Source organism: Oncorhynchus nerka, linkage group LG7 (assembly GCF_034236695.1).
Source record: "Oncorhynchus nerka isolate Pitt River linkage group LG7, Oner_Uvic_2.0, whole genome shotgun sequence".
NCBI lineage: Eukaryota > Metazoa > Chordata > Actinopteri > Salmoniformes > Salmonidae > Oncorhynchus > Oncorhynchus nerka.
In genome coordinates this window covers 18,115,799-18,123,111 of record NC_088402.1, presented here as the reverse complement: position 1 = coordinate 18,123,111, position 7,313 = coordinate 18,115,799, and the positions used below count along the sequence as shown (strand labels likewise).

General features: G+C 44.8%; 1 protein-coding gene across 1 annotated transcript in view; it reads right to left on the bottom strand.

Annotated features, from left to right (window-relative positions):
- The window catches only part of LOC115125066 (cyclic AMP-responsive element-binding protein 5-like), a 62,274-nt gene extending 61,172 nt beyond the window's left edge, over positions 1 to 1,102 (bottom strand). The window contains exon 1 of the mRNA XM_065020271.1: positions 845 to 1,102. The gene's annotated coding sequence lies outside the window, so the exon portion shown is untranslated. The remainder of the gene's footprint in view (positions 1 to 844) is intronic.
- Between the last annotated feature and the right edge of the window lie 6,211 nt (positions 1,103 to 7,313).

Genomic DNA, 7,313 nt, shown 5'->3' with positions numbered 1-7,313 from the left:
TACATCTGAATACTATTTTTAACTAGGTTACTCACTGAAATTGTACTACAAATTCGATAGTGATATTGAAGCTATGAGTAGCCTTCCCCTCAAATTGTTTCTGGAAATCTGTCTTGCCTATGAGTTTTTCCAACAGCAACGCACAGTCAACACATCTCCGCGGGAGACCTCAAGCAACATGACGTCATGCTCAACAATGAAGTTCGCAAATACCATGGTGGGATGACGACACAAACTCAAACATTAGCATTGTTTTTGTTTAACAAGAGTTTAGGGCTAAACGATGGTTAATTTCAGCACTTATGCAAAGGAACAGTAGGCTAAAAACAATAACGGTGAACAGGTCACTCAGTGCGCACACTCAGCATCACACACACACACACACACACACCTGTCAGTTCGATTGTCCAACTTCAGCTGGTCGTGCGTAAACACTTCGGCAGTTGTTTCCGAAACAATCAACTTCCAACTTCCCCCCTTTCTGTAGGCTGTCTAACCAAGTCCTCAATCAACTCAGGTCAACCCGGGTAAGCTGCTACTTCACATACAGATCATCTGATAACCTTCAGTCCACTCTACTGTAAATAACATGATCCGCGTTATGGATCAACCTGACCACCTCATAAACAAGCCTACAAGGTTGGGGAGTGCGGTCATACCACCCAAATAGACATGCAGCAGCCTGATGAACCAAAGCGGGACCAGCAGTGCACACACTAAACTTTACACAAGCAAAATACAAATATATCACAACATCTCAAACGCTGACTTCGAGCAAGCCTAAAAGTTGTTTTCAATCCAGCCGTACAGTTGTGGGCTATAGAAGTCAGTTGTGTAAACTTACCTAACAAGTGGAGCGGACAAGCGGCACTGAGTTGAGAGGAACCACGTTGGACTGAGGCAGGATTACAATACATTCTATTTACAGAAGCATTACATCACCCCTAAGGTGACGTCACGTGGGATTCCTGAACTTCTAAATCATTGCGGTCCCGCTTTGGATGGGCGGGGTTTACTACTACCCGGACTCGGGACAGTGGAACTAGAAGTGTATGCCGTGCGTATAGTCTACGGTAGGCTGGCATCTCGCTCGAACCGCAGCCGCCTTCAACAGCTGCCTGGGTGCGCGGGACCGGACGCCAGACAGAACTTGGGACAGAGGGGAGGAGTGAGGGGGATGTCTGTCTGTCACTAGATTTTGCGCAGAGCTGTTCAGGATGTCCCAGCGTGGGTTATACCTCTGGGCAGAATGTGTTGATTTACTGGAGGCTAAGTGAATGAGTATGATATTGTATTTCGAGTTACTTTCGAGATTCCGTAATGGCTTTTTATGTCAATAAACACGAATCCACATTGATTCCTGAGCCCAGTGGTAAAGCAGGCTACAGGACCACGTGTCTCAAACTAAACAAACGTTGCCGGGGTTGTGTCGAAAATCTCTCCCCCCTTCTAATTTCCTTAGTTTTGTGGCTAGAGTCAAATAATTTCTGTTTTAATTTTGTGGCTAGAGTCAAAAACTTTATGTGACACACACCAGAGTCAAATACTTTCCAAAGAACAAACTTCAAACTTCGGATAGGCAACCGAAATGAATAATTAATGTATGTGTGTTGGGCTGACATAGAGGGAGTAAAATGTTGGCAAGCAATAAACATTTCAGAACAGCTATGGCTGAATTATTATCCTTACACTTTAAAAAATACTAGTCGAATAAGACATGGGAATGACGAGATCAGTGAAATGTAGGCTAAACTGACAACGGAGTGAAGGAAATCTCAACTAGCAAGCAAGTCCCAGCAATGAAGAACACGAAAGGGGGGCGGGGGGATTCTGTCAGGGGGGAGATTTTCGGCACAACACCGGTACCAGGGAGAATTTCAGACCAGGTCTTGAGCCACTCATGGCACACTGAAACGTTGACACCAGTAGTCCGTTAGGAGGTGTAATGCTGTCTCAGATTGCCTATAAAATATGGGCCGGTGACGGGATGACGTCTTGTGTCTGATGGAGGAGTGCAGGGGACAGTTTATGATGTTATGCAGTGACTGAGTGAAAGTCATTCTTACTATCGACTAAAATGATTTCACTTAATGTCTATAGGCTTACTGTTGCGTGGTCAAATTTGGCTACCTTGTCCATGTTTTTTTAAATGAAACTTCTGAAGCTAATTCATTATTACTATGGTAGCTCACATATAAACAGTGCCATGCAGTTGTCAAAGGGCTCTTTCAGTCTTCATTCTGCTTCCTGTGAGGCTGTATCTAGATCATTGGCACTAAGTTGACCATGTTTCTGTTGCAAGTGCAACATGCCTTTTCTGGCAAAAAAGAGCAATTAATTTCTGTTGAACCTCTTAACTTTTTTATTTGTATTAATATGCCATATTTGGCCAGGCCTATATCTACATGTCCTGCAGAGGCTGTAGAGACTGTGTCACACCCTGGCCATAGAGAGGCTTTTATTCTCTATTTTGGTTAGGCCAGGGTGTGACTAGGGTGGGCATTCTATGTTCATTTTCTATGTTTTGGATTTCTGTGTTGTTTGGCCGGGTGTGGTTCTCAATCAGAGGCAGCTGTCTATCGTTGTCTCTGATTGAGAACCATACTTAGGTAGCCTTTTCCCACCTGTGTGGTGTGGGTAGTTATTTTCTGTTTAGTGTGTTTTGCACCTGACGGAGCTGTTTCGGTTGTTCTTTTGTTGCTTGTTGTATAGTGTTCAGCTTTACCATTAAAATGACGAACACGTACCACGCTGCACCTTGGTCCTCACCTTCTTCCACCAATGGCCGTTAGACTGTGTGATTTGGACATGTATTCGTAACATTTCTCATGAGTGCTGATCTAGGATCAGTTCATCCCAGTCCATGCAATCTTATTCATTGTGATCTAAAAGGCAAAACTGATCTTAGATCAACACTGCTACTCTGAGAGGCTTTATTAGTGTGGTTGATGTTGGCAAAGTGTAAAACCAAACTAAACCCTGTGACTCACCTCCAACCAACATCAGATATACACTCAGGCCTAGTGGTTACCAGGCAACCATGAAAACAGGAAGTAGTGATTACGGCACAGGGCCGCATTCTGGAGCTGCTCTTCCTCATATGGAACTGAATCACTGAGATTCTGTTGTGTTCAGGAGGGGTGTGTTCACATCACATTACACACACTGACATGTCAAGCTAGCTGTGGGCGTCCATGTCACTCTGTGGGCAGGTCAAGAAAACATTGTGTGTGTGTGTGATTGTGCACGTTCGTACATGACTCAGAGTGAGAGAGACCAAGATACACAGAACAAAAGATGGAGAGAACGAGAAAGGCAATGACAGACAGAGTAAAGAAATACAAAAATAGAGAGAGAGAAGAGGGAGAAGAGAAATAGTTATCTTGCTGTAATAACTGTATTCAGGCAGACAGTGAGACTCCGTGGATGGCTGAGAGCAGACACTAGTTCAATCCCAAATGGCACCCTATTCTCTTTATAGTGCACTACTTTTGACCAGGATCCTTAGGGCTGCCGTTGAATATGGTGCCATTCGGGACACAGCCACGACTGCCGTTAGAGCCACAGCTATAACTCCGCCGTTATTATCAGCCATTACTATCTGCCATTTTCAGCCAGCCTTTTAACATCTTTTTATTGCCCCTAGACGCCTGCTGTGGGCCCTGCGTCACCCTGCCTGTAGACGTGTGAGGGAGACAGGACAAACAGAGACAGGTTACTGATCCCTATTCACCTGGGTCAGAGCTCCGGCCTCATGTACAGAAGAGACTGACTATAATGTGTGTGAGTTTGTGCAGATGGGTGTTGTAAAAACTGGTTAGAGTTGTGGTTTGAATAAAGGACTGTATCTTGATGTTACTGTTGCTGGTTAGAGTTGTGGTTTGAATAAAGGACTGTATCTTGATGTTACTGTTGCTGGTTAGAGTTGTGGTTTGAATAAAGGACTGTATCTTGATGTTACTGTTGCTGGTTAGAGTTGTGGTTTGAATAAAGGACTGTATCTTGATGTTACTGTTGCTGGTTAGAGTTGTGGTTTGAATAAAGGACTGTATCTTGATGTTACTGTTGCTGGTTAGAGTTGTGGTTTGAATAAAGGACTGTATCTTGATGTTACTGTTGCTGGTTAGAGTTGTGGTTTGAATAAAGGACTGTATCTTGATGTTACTGTTGCTGGTTAGAGTTGTGGTTTGAATAAAGGATGTTACTGTATCTTGATGTTACTGTTGCTGGTTAGAGTTGTGGTTTGAATAAAGGACTGTATCTTGATGTTACTGTTGCTGGTTAGAGTTGTGGTTTGAATAAAGGACTGTATCTTGATGTTACTGTTGCTGGTTAGAGTTGTGGTTTGAATAAAGGACTGTATCTTGATGTTACTGTTGCTGGTTAGAGTTGTTTTGAATAAAGGACTTTCTTGAACTGTTGCTGGTTAGAGTTGTGGTTTGAATAAAGGACTGTATCTTGATGTTACTGTTGCTGGTTAGAGTTGTGGTTTGAATAAAGGACTGTATCTTGATGTTACTGTTGCTGGTTAGAGTTGTGGTTTGAATAAAGGACTGTATCTTGATGTTACTGTTGCTGGTTAGAGTTGTGGTTTGAATAAAGGACTGTATCTTGATGTTACTGTTGCTGGTTAGAGTTGTGGTTTGAATAAAGGACTGTATCTTGATGTTACTGTTGCTGGTTAGAGTTGTGGTTTGAATAAAGGACTGTATCTTGATGTTACTGTTGCTGGTTAGAGTTGTGGTTTGAATAAAGGACTGTATCTTGATGTTACTGTTGCTGGTTAGAGTTGTGGTTTGAATAAAGGACTGTATCTTGATGTTACTGTTGCTGGTTAGAGTTGTGGTTTGAATAAAGGACTGTATCTTGATGTTACTGTTGCTGGTTAGAGTTGTGGTTTGAATAAAGGACTGTATCTTGATGTTACTGTTGCTGGTTAGAGTTGTGGTTTGAATAAAGGACTGTATCTTGATGTTACTGTTGCTGGTTAGAGTTGTGGTTTGAATAAAGGACTGTATCTTGATGTTACTGTTGCTGGTTAGAGTTGTGGTTTGAATAAAGGACTGTATCTTGATGTTACTGTTGCTGGTTAGAGTTGTGGTTTGAATAAAGGACTGTATCTTGATGTTATCTGGTTAGATTGTTTTGAATAAAGGACTGTTCTTGATGTTACTGGTTTAGAGTTGTGGTTTGAATAAAGGACTGTATCTTGATGTTACTGTTGCTGGTTAGAGTTGTGGTTTGAATAAAGGACTGTATCTTGATGTTACTGTTGCTGGTTAGAGTTGTGGTTTGAATAAAGGACTGTATCTTGATGTTACTGTTGCTGGTTAGAGTTGTGGTTTGAATAAAGGACTGTATCTTGATGTTACTGTTGCTGGTTAGAGTTGTGGTTTGAATAAAGGACTGTATCTTGATGTTACTGTTGCTGGTTAGAGTTGTGGTTTGAATAAAGGACTGTATCTTGATGTTACTGTTGCTGGTTAGAGTTGGGGCTGTCATGGTGTTGTGTCCATTAAAACAGATAGGAGGATTACAGTTCAATGGGCTGGTGCCCATTTTATTACTGTAGTTTGAATCATGAAAGGATATTGCAGGATGGTGAACTGGGAAAACAAGGAAATATGAAATACTACCATGTATGTTTTAAGGTAAACCAGATACATATAAATGTAATCATTAATAAATACAACATATCATTAGGAATACTACAGTGGAGAAACATAGGTTTAATAATGAGTAAAAGAGATGCATATCACACATATATATATATCAGATAATAACATGAAATGTTCTCTATTAAATGATAATATGAATCAAGAAATAAGAACAACCTATGTGGTCAATAAACATCCGAAAAATACAAAGTAAAAGTTTCAAGAGATAAAGGTCTTGCAACAAACACATGCAAACTGAAAGGCACGATCTGCCACCCCGACCGTGGACAGGTATGTCCCTGATTGTGGACAGGTGTGTCCCTGATTGTGGACAGGTATGTCCCTGATTGTGGACAGGTATGTCCCTGATTGTGATTGTGGACAGGTGTGTCCCTGATTGTGGACAGGTGTGTCCCTGATTGTGGACAGGTGTGTCCCTGATTGTGGACAGGTGTTTCCCTGATTGTGGACAGGTGTATCCATGATTGTGGACAGGTGTGTCCCTGATTGTGGACAGGTGTGTCCCTGATTGTGGACAGGTGTGTCCCTGATTGTGGACAGGTGTGTTCCTGACTGGGGACAGGTGTGTCCCTGATTGTGGACAGGTGTGTCCCTGATTGTGGACAGGTGTTTCCCTGATTGTGGACAGGTGTATCCATGACTGGGGACAAGTGTGTCCCTGACTGGGGACAGGTGGGTCCCTGACTGGGGACAGGTGGGTCCCTGACTGTGGACAGGTGGGTCCCTGACTGTGGACAGGTGTCTCCCTGACTGTGGACAGGTGTGTCCCTGACTGGGGACAGGTGTGTCCCTGACTGTGGACATGGGTGTCCCTGACTGTGGATAGGTGTCTCCCTGATTGTGGACAGGTGTGTCCCTGATTGTGGACAGATGTGTCCCTGATTGTGGACAGGTCTATCCCTTACTGTGGACAGGTGTCTCCCTGACTGGGGACAGATGTGTCCCTGATTGTGGACAGGTGTGTCCCTGACTGGGGACAGATGTGTCCCTGACTGTGGACAGGTGGGTCCCTGACTGTGGACAGGTGTGTCCCTTACTGTGGACAGGTGTGTCCCTGACTGGGGACAGATGTGTCCCTGACTGTGGACAGGTGGGTCCCTGACTGTGGACAGGTGTGTCCCTTACTGTGGACAGGTGTGTCCCTGACTGGGGACAGGTGTGTCCCTGATTGTGGACAGGTGTGTCCCTGATTGTGGACAGGTGGGTCCCTGATTGTGGACAGGCTGGGTCCCTGACTGTGGACAGGCTGGGTCCCTGACTGTGGACAGGCTGGGTCCCTGACTGTGGACAGGCTGGGTCCCTGACTGTGGACAGGGGTGTCCCTGACTGTGGACAGGTGGGTCCCTGACTGTGGACAGGTGGGTCCCTGACTGTGGACAGGTGGGTCCCTGACTGTGGACAGGTGGGTCCCTGACTGTGGACAGGTGGGTCCCTGACTGTGGACAGGTGGGTCCCTGACTGTGGACAGGTGGGTCCCTGACTGTGGACAGGGGTGTCCCTGATTGTGGACAGGGGTGTCCCTGACTGTGGACAGGTGGGTCCCTGACTGTGGACAGGTGGGTCCCTGACTGTGGACAGGTGGGTCCCTGACTGTGGACAGGGGGGTCCCTGACTGTGGACAGGTGGGTCCCTGAC